General features: G+C 40.4%; 1 protein-coding gene across 5 annotated transcripts in view; it reads left to right on the forward strand.

The window, feature by feature from the left end:
• The window catches only part of LOC109638878 (neural cell adhesion molecule 2), a 381983-nt gene that overhangs the window by 69380 nt on the left and 287404 nt on the right, over window positions 1-25199 (forward strand). For all 5 annotated transcript variants that reach the window (XM_020102061.2, XM_069521443.1, XM_069521441.1 and 2 more), the window contains 2 exons: window positions 22463-22579; window positions 24457-24586. The gene's annotated coding sequence lies outside the window, so the exon portion shown is untranslated. The remainder of the gene's footprint in view (window positions 1-22462; window positions 22580-24456; window positions 24587-25199) is intronic.

Here is a 25199-nt window from a genome sequence, read left to right on the forward strand (position 1 = left end):
CTGTAGGTGCTCGCAAGTTGGTGTCATCAACATAGATCACGGGGCCCCCAGGATGACCGAGCCGCTCCACCGGCTTTTAAGTGCGGCTACAAAAATGGAGGAAGACGGTGGTGTTTTTTGTGGGGCTCACAGGTAAATGAGACAAAGGGGAAGGAGACGGGGGAGACAGCCCTGAAGACGGTGTTTGGCATTTAAGAGCACAAGTAGTGGACTGGCTCGGCCTCCCTTCAGTGGCTCCTTGATTTATTGAAAGTGAAATTCGTTAAATGCTAGGTTTACTGTAGCCAGATAGAAGACCCATCTTCCCCTCCACTCCTACGCCACCTCATGATCGTAATGTCATTTGTTTATGATCCACGGCTCTCGCGTAATGGCCCGTTTGGTGTAATGCTATCCATCAGTCTTCCCAATGGCCTACTTCCACACAGACACCTTTCCCCCTCCTCTGTGATGCATTAGCGTGAAAATGTGTTAAACCAACGATTGACTTTGAAATAGTGAAACGAAGACGTGGGTGTGTTTTCAGAAAGGCAGAGTCACTGCCACTGAAGTGGACCGTAATGTGTGGTACGACTATTTGCCAAGTGCATCCAGCTTTATATTTTTGCAAGATCTTAAGGCGAGTGAGTGGGGCGGACGCATCTGGGAAAAAAAATCTTGAGGTAATGGACACTGCAAGCTGAAAGTGGCAGGGAATCTGTTTTCAGATTCAACTCACGTACCAGCAGTATTCCGGCCTAGTTGTGGCTTGTTAATGTTTCTCATTGCAGCACAAAAAAAAAAAAATCATACTTGGGAGTATTATCAGCCAAATGAAAAATAATTTAATCTATATTTAATCCCATATCTTCTGCATTCTCCCCTTGGCATTTTGAGTTTTCATTGTTTTTATGCTTTTGGACTATTATCCATTTATTTTCACAAAAGTAGCTTTGTAACCTTGTTAAAAAATACCTTATTTTGTCCAAGGGCCGTGTCTCGGAAATGTCAGGGTATCACATGAATCAAACCGCTGTCTCACAAAGTGTCTTAAATGCCCAACACGGCCAGAAATGACTGCACGTGAGCAGAATATCTCCTGACATTTGGTTTCTGGAGCACGGAGATCATCGTCAGGTTTTCTGATAATGAGCCCCAGTGTTGTTTCTGCCTTTGAGAGAGTCACTGATGTGGCAGAGGGTGTATTATCAGGGATTGAATGTTTCATCTGCTGCAACACGGCCTGGCCCTTCTGTTACGGGCCCGCAGCCACTCCGGTCACTGGAAATGTCATGACGCCAATGTGTCGAACCTTTACAGGCCGATGCAGATGAGTGGCAGCAGATATAGGTGTGGGTGGGATTGGTTAAAATGGAAAAAGATGCAACTTGTGATTGCCTAAAGATGATCATTAATTTTGAAATTAGATACAAGTAAATTGACAATAAATTGAATAAAACAGTTTCTTTCTTTCTCTCTTCTGAACTATTCATATATACTGTAGATTACCAAATAATAGCTGGGTTTCAATTAACCGCAGGGTCCCCTTTTCTCTGTCGACGCCAAGAGAGCTTCAGCGTCTGTCCGAGGAGAACAGCTAAAGGGCCAGGCTGCCTGGTGGAGGTAGGAAGAAGGCTAGCGAGGAGCTTGAGATCGGGAATGGGTTATCAGCAAACGGGCACGCCACGAGAGAGTGTCCCGCAAAATGATCAGGGCGATGGCGAGACAAATGTACGCCACCGTGAGTGACAGCAGAGATGAGGAGTTTGCCATGAGTGCTGGTCGGCTAAATCGTTTCCTCCGCCGCAACAACTTCACTTGCAGAAGCCGTACAACCATTGCCCAGAAGGATGTTATGTGATTGAAACAAAGTGGAAAAAAGTGTTAAAGCACCTACAGTCTATATTTTTAAACCATCATGTTGTATCACATTATGTTTGAATGAAAGGGACCCTTCATTGTGACACTATCATTTAGTGATGTTGTACATTAATCACATCAAGACAGTTGTTTGTTTACTAGACTAAATTTCATCATTTACAAATTGAACACAGTCCTGGGTTTTGCAGACAGTATCAGTTTCCTGGCTGGAAACAGAACTGATTAATTACACAAATGCCCACGAGGCACAAAATGCAAACAAGCTTGCTTCGTCTTTAGTTATGATGCTGTTTTAGTCGTCACTTTTAAATGTCAAAATCTTCGCTTTCTTATTGCGGAAAAGTTATCCTCCTTATCCAGATGTTTTGTTACTTGTCTCTCCTCCCCTTTCTTTCCTCCTCCAGCGTTTTGCAATCTGGCGGAGCTGCCGTGAGGTTTTGGATCAACATGTCTTGGTGTATGTTGTCATCTGGCCTGGTTCAGTGTTTGGCCAAGATGCGGTGGACCGGGCAGCGTTTTCATGGGCTCCCATTAGAGCTGCTTATAAACTGCCTCAGCCAGCACAGATGGCTATTCACAGAAGTAGAGACTGTGGTTGGAATGTGTTAAGATGTATTCAAATGATGTAACCGAATTACACATGTATGCCCAATACTTCCCATGTGGGGGGAGTACATGTATTGACAGTTTGTGTCTCAAACGGAGGGTCTGCCAGATCCACCCGTCCATCAAATCCTGTCTAAAACATCTTGATGGTGCCTGCTCTGCGTTTTCACTTCTTCAATTTACCCATAAAACAGCAGGGCAGTGATTGGTTGATGCCAAGGTGTATATATTTATACTCGGTGAATCCTGCAGCAGCAGAGAGCAGTAAGGAGGTGTGTGTGTTTGTCTGTGTCTCTTCCCTCTTCACTCGCCCGCTGATCTGCGCTCCCTTTAGACGTTAACAATAAACACCAACATGAATCAGAAGTCACTAGGACCTTCACAGTACTTGAAGTCTACTTTGTAATTTTGTTTGATTGGCTCGAAAGTTTACGAAAAGGTATTTCAACACATTGAAAAAACATGCGGGCATGCAGTTCCTGCCACGCACACAACACATAACACAATGTAGGTTCCTACAGTCAAACACACACAAATTCACACAATCGCACAGTGAGATAACACTCACACATCTCTAACCCACGGTGTTAATAGGTACAAATATATACATGGTGCTGACACAAGACTATAAAAAAGGGAGTCTTTAATTTAAGGACATTTACAATCAGATCAGTGTCTTCATAATCAGTCAGCCCTAAAGGGTTTCGTATGCTGTGGTCACTTCCTGCAGGACTTTGTAACGACCTGTGGCGAAGGAAAAACAAGACAAAGCTCCTTCTCGTGTCTTCACTGTAGAAAATGGACTGAATCAGCCAAGTGTCATAGCTCTGACAAACACGAGGATGATGACAGAACTGGTCCTGGGCGACCCTGCTGCTCTGCCTGCTGCTCCGCCTGCTCAATCTTCCTGCAACCGTTTTTGGGAGCTGCATGAGTGAAACAGCATAGCAATTTGGTGTGCACGCCACATCAGGCAGTTAAATCGTATTTTGTTTTTGCGCTGCCGATGTACAGTCGGTGACGGACGGGTGCTGCTAAGGGATTCAGTCCGACTGTTGACGAGCACCTAACCGAGGCACAGGCAGCTCCTGCATGTGTTCATCAGCGAATGCTGAATGGCCTCATTAGTGATAGGGATTAATATGAGGCAGGTTCATTGTAGAGACAGGCGGCCGGGTGTGTTGCCAGAATGGCAACGAGGCTACTTTTGTGGACCGGCCTCGGCCTCTGGAGTTGTGTCAGCCGCGGACAACGAAGCACATGAAAAGTTTAGATTTTTGCGTTGAAGATGACACAGTGTGTATGAAGAATGAATTAGAATAAGAACAAACATTTGTGGAGTTGTTGCTTTGTTTAATTGTGTTATGATGTAAATGATTTTTCTATTATTTTTACTGTGAAGGTGAAGCCTTGCATAAACAAAATGTTTGTTGATGTTTTTATTGTCACGGCTTTGCAGACAGCGGTGGTTAATTGTAATAAATCACAAGCAAAGCGACTTTTAAAGAGCACGACACAGCATAATAATTCATTAGTAGCATATTATAGCTCTATTCTAACAAAGCCAATTATCTTGATAGTAATGATGAAAAAACTATAAAATGAGAAACATGACAACTCAATTCTATGAGAAACTGTCGTTGTAGTGAAGGCGTGAAGCACAATTAAGATACTTCATGAAAATGTACAAAATGTAGATCTTTCAATTATTCCGAGAGAAAGATTTTATTTTCCAGTTCCAGATCCACCTCGTGCTGCACTTGGTGAAAACTATCCGTAGCAAAAGCATAAATATTCTGATTGTTGCGCTGAACTATATACTAACATTTTACAGCAAGCGCTCTCCCCCCCTGCATTTGAATTGCTCGGAGCCGCTGGTGGGCGACTGCATGCTCGTCCTGTGCCAGTAGCATGCTGAGAGAGGGATTTGCGCTGCACATGCACATGCCTGTGATGCACATTAAATATTAACTGCAGCGTATTGTGTGTTCTTTTATTTATTAAATATTTTGCCAAGCGAGATGCAATGCTCGGTTTTGAGTTTGAAAAGTGTTCAGCAGAGCGCATTGTGTCTTTATATTCCGGAGGCTTCGAAAATGCCCTTGGGGGTCAGAGAAACAGCTGCAGATACACTGTCTTTACAGTAAAGTCAGAAGAATTTAACATTTAATATCATTATAATCCAGCTCCATTAGGCCCATAGCACATTGGATTTAACATTTCAGAAGCAAAATAAACAAATGTTCAACTTTAGTTTCATGGACTGTATATTGAGATGGATGACATAAAGGTCTTAAAACCCCTCCACCTCCACGTTCGTGGATGGGACATGGACCAAAATAGACCACATCAAATGTTCTGAAGCATTTGGCTTTAATTAGACACTTTATGCAAGAAAAACTGAGTGAAACGATTTGATTAACACAACTAAGACTGTCACACAATTGGTCACGTAGGACGCTGATACTCTCCCTCCTACCCCATCATCCTCTGAGACATGTCTTCCATCTTTATATACATGGTCTATATACAGGGAATAAATAAAACCCTTACTTGCTCCCCTGACTGAATTTAGAATGCAAGTTAAAAGCACAAGAAGCAAGCAAATTACTCACTTGTCATTTTTTTGATGACAATTCAATCGGACATTTCCCCACACTTAATTATTGTTCATTGGACAATGCGCTGTATGAGGGATAGCGTGGTGAGCCATTCATTCTTTCAGGTATACGCACAAAGACAATTAACACACGTATTTTGTATTGATGTGATGCTGTTTGTCACAGTTTCTTGACAACTGTTATTATGAAATGACTTATAACCCTGTTGGTCCCCTGTCGGCATTTATTATCAAAAAGTAATTAAACAAGAGCTTGCAGTGTCACTTTCTTCCTCCTTCCTGAGCACAAACCTGTTAGGCTCAGTGCTTCCTCCCTTGTGCCTTTATACACTCAGAATTTCATCACAGAACATATTGTATATACACTGTAATGTCTGGGCTGTGTTTTAAAGCATTGGCAGTATATATTGTGTGTTTTTGTGCAAGTGTTTCCATTTTATTAATAATTAAACTAATTTAGCAGCATTAGGAGTGCTTATTCTCAACGTATTTTCTGTTCTAAAATCAAAACACTAAATCATATTTGTTAGCTTTTGTGGAGCTCTCGGAAAGTGCAGGCAACACTGCAGCCGCCCACCGAGTCTTTAGTATGCAACAGAAGTTGCGTGGCTTCAGTGTTCCTCTTTTTTCGCAGAGACTGCAACGAGAGCATCAAAAATAAACTCCAGCACAGATGTACTTGACAGCCGAGGAGCAGAGAGAGATAGAGGCTGGAGCAAGGCAGCGATACCGAGCTCTGCTCGTCTGATAAGTGTCTCTTCTGCCGAGCTTACAGTGAATTCAGCTGCTCAATGTTGTTACACCTGTTGCAGTGTTAATCATACAATTCAGCAGGTGCACAACACACAAAGGGCCTGGAGCTGGAGGGAGATCTTCTTTCAATCATTTGATCTTTCTTTGCTGCCCATTGCGTGATCACGTTCGTCTCCAAATGCTTTTCTCTCCTTCATTACAATTCAGTTCAATTAAATTGTATTATTAGAGTGCCAAATCATAATATACATTATCTCAAGGCACTTTACATAGAAGGTATAGAACTTAAAAATCGTATGAATATGGAGAAACTCAACAGTTCCCACAATGAGCAGCACTTTGGCGACTGTGGAGGAAAACTCCCTCATTAACAGAGAAACCTCTAGTAGAACCAGGTTCAATGTGGGCGGTCATCTGCCTCGACCGGTTGGGGTGAGCAGAGAAAAATGGGGAGGAGAGGAGAGATGGGTGGAAAAGAGGGGTGAGAAGAGAGAGATAGTGGGGAGGGGGAGGAGAAGTACAAGTAAGGCACAAGTCATTTTGGACGGCATGTGATGTTGGGAATATGTCATGGCCTTCCAGATAATCCGACACGATCCATATTTAATGTGCGCCGAGCGCCTTTGGGAGATGGAGGAGCAGTGCGTGATGCATAATTTCCTGCCTTCATTGGGAAGATGGAAAGCTCCAATGACCACTCAGGATCATTATGTTCCCTGTGATTAGCGCTGACCTTTTGTAGAGATGCCAAAACCAAAGCCGGAGAGGGGCAATTGCTGCGGAGAAACCTTTATGTCAGTGATGAGGTTATTTTGACCATGGCCTGTGTTGTGATGGCGTTTCAGTGGCACACATCAGAGAGATCAAATGTGATTGGCTACTGCTTTCACAAATAGTCTGCATCTCACTCACATGGTTTTCATCTTCATGTGCGTGCCTGACTGCACTTAAGATTCATGCTGTTTTTGTTTCAGTTTGGTGCACCGGTATCCACATGGAAAAATATGCCGAGCATAATTTAAATATAACAAAATAATGAGCAGGGTTGCAATGGCTGTATTTCTTTCTAAATATGTATTTATTTTCACAAGTAATGGCAGGACATTGCTGATAATCCTGTCTCTAGATTAAAATTCATACCCCAATTTAAATGGATGTGGTTTATTTATATGGAAATAAACGTTGCGATCATGAGTTGGCAAACGAGCGATTGATGAAGGCGCAGCGGTGCCTTGCTTCTCCAGCTTGTCACGTCTCGGGTGACATAATAACTTTGACCCGAATCACAACGCCGCACATCTCGGCCTTTGTGACACAAGCGTAATGTACCCCCCCCCCCCTCGCCGCTATAACTGTTTTATGGGACTCATTTGCATGAGGAAATTAGTAAATACAGTATATGTTGCTATCTGTAAAAAAATGGCAGTCACTGAGGATTCTCATTGGCTGCGTTGAATTGAATTCTGAAGTTGCCTGAAGATGACACCTGTGTCAGTTTTATTTTTCTCTGGGCCAACATGGAGCTCAGGGATGACGGATAACTTTTTTTTTGTTGTTGTGGTTTTTATTTGCAATCGAAATGTTAAACTCACTGAGACATTTAACTTGCTTCCTTCTGAAACTGTGACCTGATGAAGTTTGGAATAAAAGTTTGACGGGGGGTGGGATGGGAGGTTTAGCCTCAGGACAGTTTTCCACCTCGGTGCTACTTCTTTTAAATTACACCTTCTATTCTCTTTCCCAAACATATTTATTATGGTGGAAAATAAAATGTATATTAATGTTGTGGCATTTAGGGTGATAAATGACGCTCTAAATCTTGCATCCAATTTAAGGTTTCATTTCATTAGAAGCTCTGCGTGCTCTTAATAATGCAGTGTCTCAAGGTCAGACGGCAAAATGCACTGTGAGAAGCTGTGTTTGTTTACTTGTGCATTACTTGTGTGGCACCATTTTCAAATAGTCTGTGCTGTGTGAGACGTCCTCACAGTCTGGAGCAAATTTGCTATATGAAGTCTGGTGATGCTTTATTTTGAAAAGCTGATTAGCATTAAATAGGAAGCAACCCTTTTTAATTCCTTAAACCAGACTCTTTGTAGATATGTGTTGTTTTGTTATCTGACAGCGCCACTTTGAATTTCAGTCACCGCTGGTAAAAAATTAACAAGAGCTTAAGCTCGGTCAGAGAACCAGCTCTGTTTACTTATCTGTGTGCACACGTTTGTCACCGCAAACACAACATGAATTATAGAAACAAACACTTTGCATGTTTAACTTTGGCCTAGGAGGAGGGGCATGGGATTACCAGATGCTCATGTGAAGCTAGACAGATGACGAAGAAAAGAAATAGCCCAGTCCAGACAAATGCAAACAATCCCCGCAGCAGCTGAATTGCTTGTCTTTTACCCGCGTGGAGCAATTTATTTCAAGAACGTGGGAGATAAAAACACTTCTATCCCTTTGGCACAGATACCCAGTTCATTCTGAGCAGTCAGATATAAGTTTAAAAGGGAGGAGGAAGGGGCAGAGGCGCTGTGACTGCAGAACCTTTACAAACACATGTTCAGACACAGAGCACAGGGTTAGGCATAGTTGCATCAGATGCCTCAGGAACTGTGAGAAGCTCTTGTGATCTAAATAATTTAGATTTAAGGGTCCTCTTTCCAAGTGCAGTCACACATGTTCAAAGATTATGCAATATATAATACACCTGCAGTGATGTATGACATGCTAGATGACAGATTAGTGTTTAATGTTAAATGCATGGGCCGTTAATCCTTAACTTAATCCGTGTGTGTACAAAATTACAATCCATAACCTTAGCTTCCCCAAACATGCCTCAGACATTACCTGGGAAGGTGATTAACAGCTAAAAATGACTTAATTTTGGAACTGATGGATATAAGGTAAAACAAATCTGATTAAAACTGATATTATACTTATATTGATCACAATTAAGTAAAAGATTATAGCAAACGAAGTTCCAAAAGTGATTTTAAAGTATGTCCTCATCCCATAGGACTGGAAAAATATTGGGTTTTTCTGAGCATGTAGTGTCAGTTATTGAAATTCTGCACTATAACTCCTTCTCCTAAAAAATATCTGTAAATGGTAATGAAATTTGGGGACAACTAACATTACAAGTTAATAGTTGCTAATAACCCTATTGAACAGGTCTCTAAAGGTTATATCATATTTAGTTTCTGCACAGTGTGGACAGTAAACCATTATTTTTATGGTTATGATAAAGCAGTTTTGGGGGAAATTGTGGTCGTGGCTCAGTAATAAAAAGACATATATAATATTGTCACTCAGATGTAATATACTGTACATTATCTGAACAGTGGATTTATGGTGTCAAAGATTAGTGTGAGAGATATGTTCTTTCTTCTACCCAATAAAAAAAAATATAATGATGTATGTGATTGTGCATCCAGTGTACTGCTAAGAAATACTAGATCTCACTTTAATAAGGAACTTGCCCATGATAAATATTATTATTAGTTATTTATATGATGTTCATGTAAATGTATTTATTTATGAGGTGTTGAATTAAATGCATGGCTTAATTTATTCCTTTATACATGCTAATTTGTGTGAATGCAAGATCTAAAATAAAATCCAGTACAAGAAGAGTTTAATTCTCTTAATTAAACATGGTGCATATTCATATTCCAAGTCGTCACAGATGTGGATAATATTGTAACTGTATGTTCTGTGATGAACACAGCTGTAATTTTCCTCCCCGGTAATCCCTCAGAAATTATGGACTCAGACTTTGTGGTTTCCTGGCAAATGCCTTTGGTTTGTTTGTGTTTTCTTCTCCTCTACAAAATGCAGGACATTGTGGTTCAAGGAACGGAAGCAAAGTTCACCTCAGTTTGTAATTATACAGAAATGGTTTTGGCGCTGTGCTAAAAAGAGTTAAAACAGTCAACAGTGAATATGTGTTTTTAAAATGAGGACAATTCAGAAATGTGTAGAAACTTCTCTGAACAATTACATCTAAACTGTTCTACAGCTTTTGTGTTGATTTGCTGAAAATTATTTCCTGTAAACATCTCTCTGGGATTTTTAGTCTAGACTGACACCAAAAATACACAGAAATGAAATACAACTGCTCAATCAAAGTGTTTTCACTTCTGTGTTTGCCAATTAAAAGCCATTAGATGATAATGAAAAAGCAATTTTCAAGTGTTTGCTCCTAATTCAATCGTAACCCATGTTGCAAGTGAAGTTAATTTCCACAAGTTCCCCCTCAGGGTTGCCGGTAAATTACGCCCGGCCTTCTCCGTGTGCATTATGCCACTTTGCAAAGTTTAGTCCAATGGGCATGAAGAGGTGGGAATGAGAGGGCTTGTGGGTAAATTGGCGCTAAGAGGAGTGTGGTGGGTTGTTTGCAACATGCAGATGGGGAAAGTACAAGTTTAATTTATTGTGGGCAAGGTATTACTGTGCAAAAAAACATTAAAAACAGGCTGTTTAGTTTAATCAGTAGAGGAAGGCAGATTTGGTTTAATCATTTTTACTGCACGTTTGCGCAATTGTACGTCATACTGCAGCAAATATCATGTCATGTGTGTGTCTGTGAGGCTGTTTCAAGTATTAATCAGCAGAGTAAATCAATAAATTTGTATCCTTGCTCTGCCTCCTGATCCAGATCTACACTTCAATTTTATGTGCTCTTTCCTGACCCTTTTTGCATCTTTCCAACCTTTTTGGGGGGGAAATCTGTCTAGAAGTTTTTGCGTATGCTCACAAACAATATCACCAAGAAACAAAGGGACAGCGGTGAAAAACATAACCTCCCTGGCGAAGGTAATCAGCCAGGAATTTCTGCATTAAATTGTATGTAAATACATCTAGTAGAAGAAGAGAAAAGAGAAAATGTTGTCCTCCTGGTGGCGATAAAGAAAATGTCAAGGAACAATTGAATTAAGTAGAATTAATGTGTACCAGATGTCATGAATTGTCATGACATCCAATAATTCCCAAGGTGTTGTTGTAGAAACTGGACATGTGATGGGGTCAAAAAAGCCCTCAGGGTTTATCCTCTGGTGGCCATGAATGTCTGTGTTGAATTAGGCAAATTTGCTTAAAACTTAGCAAAGGTGGAATTTATATTCAACTCCACAATTACATATTTTATTAACTAAGAATTGTGTGAGCCGTTTGACCCCTCCAGTTTTTCTCATCCACCTGTGTGCCGACTAACCACCCGGCCCAGTCGTAAACTAAATGATATACCAATGATATACCCTTCCTTTCGTGTCCGAGTCTGTTGTCTTTCACTGCCTGAACATGACCGGTCACCGCACCTTGGAGTAAATCTCCAGTCTCTGCCTCTTTCAAGCAGAGGTCACCCTTTAGCAGCGCCACATAAAACACTCAGAGGCGGGATGATACAAATAATAGGTCAGGCAGGAATGAATGATGACAGATATTATCGCACTTTCATACAAGCAAGGAGAGACGCTCCTTGGCTATAATATGTGAGTGTTGGAGACGAGGTGACGAACATGTTGAAAGTTGTATCGCTGGTCGTCAAGTGACTTTCCTACAGGGTCACAATTTATTTAGAATCGAAGGAAAGAATCAGCTTTGACTTTATAAACCTTGTGCTTAAATATATCACTTTTATTTCACTGACCTGGTTTCATGGAACGTGGCGGGGATAAAAACAGTTATTCCATGAAATGGTTAAATCCAATCCTATTAAAACGTGTGGTACACCAAATACTTTGATGTCCTGTTTAATGGAGGATTTCACTGAAAAATTGATAGCGGGAGATGACTTCATAAAACACAATTTTGAAGGATTATAAGGGAATGCATTTTGCCGGTGCATGATATGAGCGGAGAGTCTCATTTAAATGTAAATCGTTGACTAGCCTCAGACCAAACTGGTAGTATGTAAACAGACAAAAGGGGACGACGGAAGAAAAAGGACGAACGCTGGCTTTGCATTTACTGCTGTGGATGAAGGATGTGCCCAAAAAGGAGCCATGTGCTGCAGGATTTGTTTCTCCAGCCTGACTGGATGCTTTTTAAGGCTCATTCCTTGCTGCTAGTTAATAACAATGTGTCACTGAAGGGCACATCTCTGATATTAATGATAGTGGAGGCAACGCCTGCCTTTGTGCAAGTACTTCTTCCTCTTCCTCCTCATAAAAAAGCAGTTTAAGCTCATTCATAGGTAATGTGCCTCGTGGCACCCTCAGATTTGTGATGAGACACACTGATCTGTGTCATCCCCCACTGTCAGAGGCCGGCGCTCAGTGTGTGAGGTGTTTGTTTTAAAATGTGTCAGGCTCACTTACATCTCCAATGGTACATTTATATGACACATATCTATTTTGATGGATAAATAAAACAACAAAACCCAAAATATCCCTCTTCCATATCTAATAAAAAAGAGAAATTTGCGATAAGGGATGTCTGGAATAAAAGTTATTTTATTGATGTAATTAATTTCAAGCAACGTTGACTTCAGCCTCGTCTGGATGACAGAAACCGGAGCAGATGCTGTCTCAGATCTGACAGTCGACTTGTTAGGCTGTTTGTTTTTATTTGAGGCCCAGAAGCAGAAGGTTACAATACAGATTGTAAATCCCGGCCACGACAGTTGGTGGACGAGACAAAGTGCTTCACTTAAATGCTCGAAGACGTTTCATAAATAAGGCGTCTTTTTTGTATATATTTCTGGATGCAGCTTTCTTTCTGTAACTGTAATGCAGTGCGTGGCGGTTGCAGATCTGCAGAGTCTCGCTTGAGTCTGCTGACGACTGTATTTCCTCAAATAAAAGTAGGCCTATGCGATCAACTTATTCCCAGGACTTTATAAATATTTCACAATAGACTGCTTCTACTGTCACCTACTCCACAGATAATCTTTGAAACTGTGGTGAAATATCATTTTCACAGAGAAAATGGGTGAGGCCTCGACTCTCCAGTGCCGCTTGCCTCACGTGGGCAGTATGGCTGCTCTAACCTGATAACATGGCCGCCGAGGAAAACGTACACATACAAGCTTCACTCAGTAATCCAGTGTGGCTTGGCCGTTAAGGTGACCTGCAGTAATTGAGCCGCAGCAAGTAATGTCCGGCTACTGCACAAAGAGCTGCTCACCTGTTGAAGAAGTTCTGAGAAGCTTGACTACACACAACTCGAAAGTGGACAACCAGTTGTCGTGAAGGAGCTTTTGTCGTGATCGCCAACGCCACTCACGCTGATAAGTCCCACCCGCTCCACCGCCGCAGAGAGCTGATTGCCCATTTATCCAAATATTCGATGTATTTTAAATTGAAAATGAACCAAATTTGACAATGCACTTCCTCTTAACTTCAACAACACAAATCAAGCCAACTAGTGAACTGCTCTCGAGATATGCAAGCTACATAGAGGGATTTCTGGAATTAGCAGATAGATAGATTTTCTACAGAATACATAAAAAACATCTAATTAGTCTTTTCAGAGTTTCAATTCATCTATGTTCTATCATAAATAGAATTCTATTGGCCCCATTGAAATGTTTTCATACTTTACAGGGTTATAATTTCAACCTACATTATTCATCTTTAATTTAAAACCCCTTCATACTGCGATTACGAGACATTGGTGCATTCGATGTTTCGCCCAAGGTCACATCCCGTTGGTCCTTGATTCAATTTTTGCCCATACAGTTTCTTACTAAACAAAGACTTGAGCTGCACAGGGCTAATTCATCAAGCGCACCCACTCCACTGAACTACATCCCCAATGGTGCTTGTCATATCTTGGGATATAATGATGTAGGAGGAGGATCTCTGTCTGTGAATTTGTAAAATTGATAGCACTGCATTATTCACACGATGTTGCGTCTCGCCCACGCGAACGCTTGTAAACTAAACACATTCAGGAACAGCAGGTATATTTATCATACAGATAGTTTTGCAAAATTGGAGCAAAGAGTGGGCAATGTACTGAATCATATACTGCAACAGAAAGTCCAGCAAGGGCAGAAGCAAGGGTTTAAAACTGGGACAACCTGCTGTTAACGTCACTAAAATTCACTTAATTGTATAGAAGCTTTGACAGGTCACACAATTGATTCTGTGCCATAAAGAGCACGCTTCTCTCTTTCGGCAGGAAAGCACCTGTTCATACATAAAGCTTTCATGTACATAATTTTTTCAGTTTGAGAACAGGGCTTGTCTATCTTGATGAGAGCGGGACAGTTTAATACATCTTGCATGAATTAAAAAGTGCAATAGAATAAAAGTAAAAATTATATATAAATAGAAAAATGCAGAATATGTGCCTAAAAACTTGAGTAAAGTACATTGGCACGGAATGATTGCACAAGCATGTACAACTTGAGGTTAACATACAGTATATCCATACATATGCAGCTAAGACTGTTTATACGTATATAGGAAGATATGGTATACAAAAGAACGTGTATAAAATGCTGTATACATATATATTGCATTTCATACTTGTATTCTTTTTGTATTAGTCCTGCTCTAGACTGGACTAGACATCTCGAACTGTCAGTGTTTTTTCTCCTCCTTCTGGCACTGAGATTAATTACACAAACATTTTCAAGTACAAGGTTTTTCATAGTTCCAGTTCATTATTGACGTAGAGTAAATGTAATAACTACACAGCCTTCCACCCTCAGGCCCTCCTTTTATTTTAGTGCTCTTCAATGAGTTAAAGTCACAACAACAACAATTATCGGTGGTTACACAAATAACCCCTGCTCCAAGCTGCAAGCTGAGAACGCCAGAACAACAAATTGGCTTGTTACTGCACCTTTCATCCATTAACTGTATATAAGGATGGACGACAGTAAAGGTAATAAACCCTCCCTCCTCCATGTAAACGGAAAGTGAGCGAGAAATACTTTGGACACACATGAGTGAAAATGTTTTGTTTTGATCTTTAAAACTGAACGACAAAGACAATATTTTTACTTTTGAGTTTTTAAATCTTTATTAAACACAGAGATTGGTTTGTATTCATCAAACATTTTAAGGCCCCTCGACTTAAAGCAGCAGTATTTTCACACTTGCTTCATTGCGGCAACAATTTCGTGTCTAATGCCAAAGAAAGCAAGGACACTTGGAGGGGTATGTCTGTGTTTTGATTTACTTGCACTATTCTTGCAAGAATCCGCTCTCCATTCGGGGATAAGGCCATCAATCTCTCTTTGTCTCTTTCACACTTTCTGTCTGCCTCTCTCTGCTTTTTTTTCCGTCTCGGTCGATACAAAGACGGGCATGCTTTTTTTCTTTCCATCAGTCCATGCTCCTCTCCACCAGAACAACACCTGCAACATTTACAAGCGAAAGAAACCGGTGTTATGGACCTGAAGGGGTTAATCACCTCGTCAACAAGTCGAATGGAATTATTATTAACTCGGCTGCTGCTGTACTTATGCATTGTTTTTCAACTGGTTATAAGAGCATGATTAAGAGTGAACACAGGATAATGAGCTGTATCGATTCATTTCTCCTTTGCAGATTGTCAAGGGGAGATAGTGCTCAACCTAGACAAATTATATTCAGCCTACACTCACTCATTTGACCTTTGCAGTAATCAGTCAGTCATTTTTGGCTGCATGTACAGTAGTTGTATATTACAGCGACAAATGTCACAGATATTTCTCACTCAGATAAATACTGCCAGCTAGAAAATCTAATTTACTCCACTACCTATGGCATTGTGTCGCCATGTCTTCTATACTCATATCAGATAGTGGCTGGAACAAATAAATGCCTGGCATGATGGCGACCCCGTTTATTTCATGGGTTCATCAGGACAAATGAAAACAACAGGCAGTGTGCTCAGATTAGATAATTATCCACTTAATTATTTACTTAACAACATAGTGGTGAAAGTGAATGAATAATTACTTGATAGATCAAAAACAACATTTTCAAACAAGCGCTTTCATTACTCTTGCCAAGGACGATACAGAGTTTTGTCTCTTAGTTTGTCAAGATGTCTGAATAGGGAAGTTTAAAACATGATATATTTCAATACTTTTCACTCGCGGTGCATATAAACTTGTTGCAAAGTGTAATTAATCCATAACTGTAGCAACATTGTATTTAGATACAATCTTTTGCAGTATTTATAGCAGTGTTGATGCATTGTCTGTCTGTTCTGCAGACTTATGAACAGGATATATCCTGAAACCAAACAGAAAAATAATGAATCAAGTTTATTTATGTTGCACATTTCATATGACTCAATGTTCTCCAAGATAAAAAACAGCAAAGATACACCACAAAAACAAGTCATGACTGAACATATGAGTTGGACATATATCAAATAACAGGATATTTCAAGTATATATGAATCATTAACAATACAATAAATAATAAAAAAGTGAAAAATGAAATAAACTAGGATAAAAACAAATATGACATGAATCATTACAGTAAAAGTGACAAATATTGATTCAGCAATAAATCTGAATTGAGGGTTTTCCAATGTGAATGTGATTTAGTCAAGTTTAGTTGTTCTGCACTCAGTTTAATGCTAAACAAACAGGCTAGCCTTTTTACCAGCTCTCTGAGGCTAATACAACAATCATGTGTTATTTACCCTTATCTACCATGCGTTGCTGTTGGTTTACTCTTGTTGACGTCATGTGCATGTTGACTAGTCTATAGCAGCCATTAGCCAGTAATGAAAGAATGTCTATCATCTTTTTCTATTCTTCTCTGGACCTGTGGACACGAGAGGAGGATGTGGAAGCTGCATTGAAATTGTTTCTCTCGAGAATCGAATCGTGAGGCTCATGATGATTCACCTCTAGAATGTATAGTTATTTATGAAATGAACACTGGAAACAACTCATCCATGTAGCAAAGAAGGAAATTCATAACTCAAGAAGACTCCACTGAAATATACCTGATGTTAGGATTATACCAGGCACAGTAATTTAAAGCACAAATTAAAACGCCTCCCTGACACATTCTTTTCTGAGAATAAGCTCAATGTAAGTGCTCATCTATTTCACATTATTCTCTTTCTGCCCCAGGTACTAAAACACAGGTCCTGATTTGCCTTGCGTCTAACTAGTGCAAGAATTATGGCGTTTAGCAGAACAAATGTAAGAAACCGAGGCAAGGCCATTACAGTTTAATGTCCGCTGTCCTCATGAATCAGGCACCCCTGTGCTAGGAATCATGGGAAGGTGGAAGTGCTTATGACTTTTTCCTAGGGGGCTTTTTCTCAGTTTGGCATCCCCAAGGTGAACATCCCATTAACCCCTGGATGTTTGTGCAAAGACAGATTGGTTCATTTGAGTGCCAATGGACCAGAAGACTGGAGAGTTACACCAGCACATGCAACTTACAAACACACTGAGTGTTATGGTTGCCTGTGTAAAAGCTTTTGATAATTAAAGGAGAGGTTTGTTTTTTTTCAACCTGATCCTTATTTCCAGCATATGGTATGTAGATCTACTAGATTGTAGATTTTAGATCCACACGCGATCGACGTATATCCATACAACGCAAGTGACTGGGGCATCTACAATACAGCCTCTAAATAACACATTATCTGCTGCGAAACTCTTTATTTACTATGAATCTCCAGCTCTAGTCCCCTGTGAGTCTAAGTTGCTTTGTTTACATCCTGGGCTTTCACTGGGGTGACGTCACCGAGGCGCGCAGCTGCAGATCAGCTGACGATCAGCTGTGTTTGTTTACACGGAGTTTGCTGCTGCTAGTTTTACGCAACATGGCAGAATACTTATCAGGTGCTTTACAGTACAGTATTCTTTTAAAGCAGCTGTGTCCTGGTGCTCGGGCGTATTCACCCGGTTAAAGGCTAGCAAACTTCAGCGGGCTAACGAGCAGCCTCAGAGCTAGCGTTAGCATAGCGAACCGATTTGTTGATTAAACAGGAAGACAACTCGCTCTCGGTTCACTAAGCTAACGCTAGCTCCGAGGCTGGCGAGACTCACAGGGGACTAGTGCTGGTGATTCATAGTAAATAAAGAGCAGATAATGTGTTATTTAGTGGCTGTATTGTGGATGCCCCAGTCACTTGCGTTGTATGGATAAACGGCGATCGCGTGTGGATCTAAAAGCGTCCGAAGGACTCCAAGTTACTCCAAACCTCTATCGGTGAGTAGATCTACATACCATATGCTGGAAATAAGGACCAGGTTGAAAAAAAACGAACTTCTCCTTTAAGCCCACATATCCCATCCATTCTCAGTTTCAATTTAAATAATTCAGCGTCTCACTGTTTCTGAAAGATTTTAAATGCAATGAATCGGGGAATTTTCTTGTTTCTTGTTGAAAATTGGACCCATTAAGCAGCCGAACACACTCATGCCTGAAACATTGCTCAGAGAGTTCATCCCAGCAGTGTAGCAGAGGTTTCCACAATAGTGTTGCAATTGGAGTTTGCGCTGCTTTCGGCCCCATCAGAACCGCGAACCAAAAACTCAACCCTACATTTGCTTTCACCTTCTCATCCCAAACCATCTCAGTTTGTGTTTCCTCTGGTGTTTTGGTACATTATCTTGCAGCATGAACCTCTGAGCATCAGTCTCGTCTTACAGTACCGAACTACTCCCCCCAGTACAGTATTGTCTTACTAATGCATCAGAGGCTGTGACCTGTGACCGACAACACACAATGTTGAGGAAAAACACTATCGCTGCATCAAAGACTCTTTGATGGAGCAGAAATGAGCTAAAGCCACTGTTTCCTCACTGAGGTTCATTACAATTTCAACATTCTAAATTATTTTTGCAGCGAATTGAATTTACACAAAGTAGTGCATTTGAATTTTGCACTGACGACTCACTGCTGTTCAATACCTTTGTAAAACTTTCTGGTATTGATGACATTATTAAATAACCTGGGTTAAAATTTAACCAATTTTGAAATATACCTTTTTTTGCAATTCAACTCTAACCAATATAATGACTCATGCTGTTGTTGTTGTTTTTAAATCGAGAATAGCATGCTGTTAAATAAATAAATCAGCATATATCTCCATACCTTTCTTATGTCACTAATTCAGCACGCCAGATTTCATTAATATCTGTGTGTGTTGGTTAAAAAAGTTGGGGCACCTTATCAACTTTTAGGCTTGAATTATTTCCATTATTTCCAAGAAACTGAATTGATTTATTTTTTACCTGGGATACTTCAGTGTTTAACTTTGCAGCCAAAGTTGTGGTCGCCCTAAAAGTTAGAAAACTCATTTTGCAGTAAGATGAATGGAGGAGGGAGGAATGTGCTGCCAAATGTTCCTTTCTATTGGTCTTCGCCCACACAGTAACGATGTGTCCACAAGTAGAATAATTTAGTCAAATGAAAAACAAGAACTTATTGGCAAAATGGTTCCAGAAACCACATTGCATATGTCCATAGCATTGGATTCAATTAATAATTCTGCTGTTAGCCTTACTTAATCATAGCCCATCATCAAAATGGCAAAACAAACTCCAGACGTCCACAGCTTGTTGTTGAGGAGATGTCCCAGCTGCGTGTTTTCAACATCGAGCAAACACACTTAGCTTTGGACTTGGGTGAGAAAGTGGTAATGAGAGGGGGAGCTCTGAGTTTGCGGCGGATTCCCACCTCTGCTGTCCGTCAGGAGCCTCATTACCTCAGCATTCTACTGCTGGTCAGCCTTGTTATCCTTAAATCCTGTCTGTTGCTTTATTACCTATAAGGAGAAGGAATCTATTCATAGGAGCCACAATCACAATACTTTGCTTACAGGGATTAGCAGCTCTCCTTGCACACAGCCAATTGTATCACAGTGAGGGAACATCGTTAGGATCAGTGATAGCGGCATCAGAATCCAATTATGCCCCGTCATCGCACCCTTCAATCCAGTGATCGCCGGTCCCCTCTGACACTGGATTACGTGCACCACTGTGTTGCCTGACAAGATCACAACCCCCCTGAGGTTGTGTGTAACTCATCATCTTGAGATTGTCACCGTTGTCATTGGAACCGCCTTCACCTTTCACCTTCCCTTCATCATGTTCATTGAGTGTCACTTGCAAAGATTAAGGAGCATCTCCTTAGATAACGGCTTTATTTTGTTGGGACTAGTCTGTTTGGCAGCCAAGAGGCCATATTTTTACCCTTTGAACACAGCAATAGGAATGCATTTTTTCTTACTGTGATATTTCTCTGAGCATCTTCAAATGATTCACTCATTCTATACATTCTGTACAACCTACGATAAGAGGTTGTGTAAGAAAATAATCAATACTAAAAACAGTGAACTTATGTGATAAATAAAAAATACAGTTTTTCATCAGATTTTGAGCCAAAAGATTTCTAATTTATAAAAACATGAACAGAATATTGTCCAGTCAGACAAATTGTCAAATTTACAACCATTTCAATTCTCAGTTGAATACGGATTATGCTCCATTTTAACTTGTACAATTTTAAATTTATGAGATATTCCCATTCCCATGCACTTTACAAAGTAATTACGTCATCACAAGCATAAAACGTGATGAGGCGAATAACGGCTTCGACTTTCTGCTGCAAAAATAATTAATGTTTTAACTGTTTTACCAGGATCCTGCAAACAACAGCATTCTCAGGGGATTAAGGGTTTAGATTAACAATCCTTTTGAGGAAATTTGCAGAGTAAAAGAGTACATTTCTCAAGTAATCTTCAAATTATTATAAGTTTGTTGTCTGTTCGAGACAAACGGCAGACTTGTGTTTTGAATTGTTATGTTTTTCCCAAATTGCGGACTGTACCTTTTAAATTCTTTACACGAGTACTCAGATGTCCTCACTATCCTGCAAACCACACACACATTTGGTATCGCCTCGTCGAGCGAGAGAGGCTTCTAAAGTTAGCTGTAGCGTCGTCACGGCTTGTGATTGCTTGGATTCTCGCATGTTGACCAAACATGCTCAGTCATGTGTGGACGCCAGCATTTTCTCCTCAAGCATGTGTTTTTTACTCCGAGGAGCGGAGAACACGCCAGACGCTTTAAATTAGAATTGCTTCCTCCTGACTAAACACTGGGCCAATCTTTTGAATGAGCACTCAGACAGACTACAAATTTGATGAATGCCTTCTCTTGGTTTTCATAATGAAATGGATTCAGTTCTTAAGCGAGGTATTTTGAATTGATTGGAAGGCCTTTTTATTTATATAGTCACATTCATTCAGGAGAATGAATTCAATATTAAAGTTTTTTAAAGCCTTCTTGGTGTGAAAATGGGCTTTAATTAAAGACAAGACAAAAACATCAGACTTCAGTTGCTGTATCCCTGTAAAAGGATTATCACACGGCTCCATGGACGACTTCAGCACATAAAACACATCACAGGTGCACAGGTGGGTTGGCTGTTGCTGCTGGCCATGTCTCGAGATAAAAATAAATCTGTCGCTTGACCTGTCCTCTGCTTCAAAAAGCACAGGAGCTCCTTAAAGGATGAGGCAGCATCTGCGTCCGTCCAATCAAGGATGACTTTTTATCACGTGAACACCACTGATCCACACATGACCCAACAGCTTCCAGTCCAATTAAGAAACAGATTAATTACCCATCGCTGTATCATCCACGCCGTCGCCCTCCCAGTCCGTGTTTCGGTGAGCGTCTTGTCACAAATAATTACGGCAATAAAGATAGAAGTTAATTAAATTAAAGGCGGCGACGTGTCAATTGTTGCAAAGTCATTGCAACCGCGCACCCTGGAGTGTGAATGTTTCTATATGTGAATGACACATGTGCATAGATCACTGTGACCGTGACTGAGTTAACTGAGTGGACAGGGAGCTGAAGCCACTGAAGTGTGATAGAAGAAACAAGACTAACTCAAGGGCGAGTGTAGTACCCATCATATCTTTAGCACCTTAGTACAATTAAGATCTTATGACGCCATATGTACACGGCCATGATCTGAGGTCCCCATTCCTCAATCCCGGCTGAGGACCAAAGCTGACAGAGCCTTTTCTGCCATTTCTGTATCTGCTCTCACGCTGTGTGATCATCAAATTGCTTTCAAATTGTTTCTAATTGTTTGCCTTCAATTTTTTTTTTAACTAGTAAAAAACCTTATAACTGTGTTTGAAAAGGTGCTATATAAATAAAGTTTATTTTTATCATTCCTTAAACGATGGGGTCCATAATGACACCGATTACATGTGAGTGAGTAACTAGATTGAGCCCCTTTATGACACCAAATCTAAATCTGCTAGATGTGGATTTTATTTGGATCCGCACCAGTCAATCCCCTTAATGTGTGAAATGGTAAAAAAAAAAAAGACAAAAAAATAGCCTCTCTTAAAGAAAGTGATAAAAAAAAATCCTTGGATCTGCCCATTGCAGAAGTTTAACTCGTCCGAAATCCTTTTGGTAGCTTTTGCAAAATCCTGCCAGCCAAAGAGATAATTAACCAGTAAACACTAATTCCATTCATCCAAAGTCAGACTGTAAAACTTTAAAACCAAGTTTAAATCCTCTCTTCCAGTTTAATTTGTGTAAAGGGTTTAACTTTGCGTTAAAGTCAGGTACCCTTATATATTTTCATTTGAATTACAAGATTATCCAAGAGGCCGGTAGCATTTGCATTTTAATATCAGTTGACCTTGTGTTTTCTTGCCTCTCTGACCCAGACGGAAATGAAAAGACGGCATAAATGAACGAGAGCTCAGAATCGGGAAGGGATGAGATCCAGGAAGAAGATGAGAGAGGGAGAAGAGAGGTGATGGAGGCCGAGAGAGGAAGAGCAGGTACGTCTACCATGCACTGTGGATGAACATTATGTATCCAACACAAACAGAAACTGCTCTGACAGTCGAATTACCACAGAGATATGTATTCTTTTGTTAACACAGTGGGAACCATAGGCTCAATATAACACCACAAACCCAATATAATTATAGTGCCTTAATATCGAAGTGCGGTATAAATACACTTACTTATTTTTTAAAACATAAACTTTTTTTCAAAGATTTTAAATCCATGCTATTTTTTATCCATGTGTTTTCCTCCTGTGCACATCCAGTATATAGATCAGTGATTTTGTCATCTCCTGTCTCCAAGGTCAGAGATGAAGTTATCACCACTGAGGTGCCCTTAAGCAAGGCATTTAATCCCCATCTGCTCAGCCTCACGGCCAACAGCTCAGCTCAGTTGTTTAACATTCAATTACGGCCTGATCATCCTCAGTAGAACAGTGTAACATTGTCACATCGACCGACGATGTTACGCAGGTTGGTTTGAATTGAACAGAGCAGCTGGTGTGAATGTGTTAAGGTGAAAGAAAGTTTTTGTAAAATAAATCTTTGCAGCTAGAGACTGTTCTGCCAGTGACTCGCATTAAACATCCAGGTAAATGTTGGAGAGGCCGACTTGATTTAAGTTTTGGGGGATGAGGCTGGACGGCAGATTTTTATGCTGCAGCTTGTTCCAGTTCACGTTGTGAACCATCTGTTTGTCCTGACCTTACCCCCTTGTGGCATATATATTATTTGCATATTCGAGTGTGTAGAGTTTCCCAGCATGCCAGCACTAGATTATAGATAAATAGAAAAGAAAATATGAATTTAACCTAAATTACCAGATATGTTTGCAACTAAATTGGGAGGATGCATAAGTGGTGTGATACAAACTTTAACTGCTATAATTTGGACTTGGTTTTGAAATGTGTACTCATGCAAAACTTCAATATACACACGTTGATATTAAAAAACCCAGTAAAAAAATGTCTATATTTAACTCTGCATGTTTACGTGCCTAAGGTACACAGAGGAAGCTGTGAGGAGGACTGTTGCCGTTTAAAGTAGTGTGGGTCCCTCTGTGCTGGTCCGTAACTGTCCTGGGGGGAACTTACATTTCCAAGAAGGCTTGTGATTGGATGTGAAATTAGTAAACGCCCTTTGAATGCAGAATAAGTCATCAAACTCGAAATGATTTAATAGGAAGAGAAAGTATTTAAAAACACTGGTAAATATGATATTTTTTTGACATATATCTGACAAATAACAAGTGATAAAAGAAGAACCATATATACCTTATATTTTTATTATTATTTATATAGTATAATTAAATGTTACTTCTTGCTTACAGTCCAGCAATGCAACACAAAGGTGATCCGTATATTTAACCCACATATCAGTCCCGCACACAGAGTCTTGCTCTTAATTGGATGATGAATGAATTACATGCTTTGGTGATCCCTGCTGGGTAATTCTGTTTTTGCTCGCCCCCTCTCTTCAGGAAGGTCAGAGCACATGGTCAGCTACAGAATAAAAAAACACCCGGGAGCTAATGGGGCTTATTTCTAAAGGACAGTAAAGCAGACTTGGATCCCTGCCGCCGTGTCGAGCTTGACCTTGGGTTCACGCGTTGAAGGATCGTCTCTCAAACCATTCGCACATCCTGCCATCCTCCAGGCGATGGAATGAGCGAATGCTGTCAAAACTTGATTTAATAATGCAGGGAATCGGAATATTTTTGCTGTGAAGGTAGAAAATGCACCCTCCTATCGTTAACCATCATCCAGGCATATTAACGCCTCATTAGAGCTGAACACCAGGAAGCCTCTCCGCAGTTACCAGGGTTATCCACAGGTTGTTTCAGCAGTATCATGTGTCTGTGTCACCAGGCATGGGAGCCCCATCTGCTGCCACACTGGAGGATATCAGGGAGAAGAAGAAACGGCACGCAGCTTTAATAAACTCCAATTCACCGGGGTCTGACTCAGAAGAGCTGGTTTTGACACCTCCTTCGTGCTGGTGAGAATGCATCAACAACATCTAGCACACGTTCTGCTTTTGCTCCCTGACTTTTAACATCCCACTCAATATTCTTCGATACACATAACCCACATAACATCTCATTTTTCATCTTAAAATCTCCACTCTGTGAACCTGTCTTGCCTTAAAAAATAGTCTAAACATCTTTATTTTAAGCAGTGATGCTGGCTTTGATTTTTTTTGCTTACATTTGTCTTTATGCCAGTGGCCGAAAGGCATTTTGTTTTCGGATTCTCTGACGGTACATCCCTTGTGAACGCGATATCTTAACTATACCTTGAGGGGATTTCTTTAAACTTGGCACAAACATTCACTTAGAATCGAGAATTAACTGATTTGATTTTAGTGGCCAAAGGTCAAGGTTACAATACTATATCTACATATATATATATATATATCGAGAGCGGGTCCTCTCTGCGGAGGCTGCCTTTTTTTACAGTAACCCAGACTGGACATACCTTTTGAGTTTTTATGGAAACTTAAGGCTACCACAGGTTCTCCCTCATGTTTGGAAGGGGAGGGGGAGGTGAGGTATTTAGCTGCAACATGCAACTTCACCAATAGATGTCACTAAATTCCACACACTGAACCT

This window comes from Paralichthys olivaceus, chromosome 24 (assembly GCF_024713975.1).
Source record: "Paralichthys olivaceus isolate ysfri-2021 chromosome 24, ASM2471397v2, whole genome shotgun sequence".
In the NCBI taxonomy this organism is placed as follows: Eukaryota; Metazoa; Chordata; class Actinopteri; order Pleuronectiformes; family Paralichthyidae; genus Paralichthys; species Paralichthys olivaceus.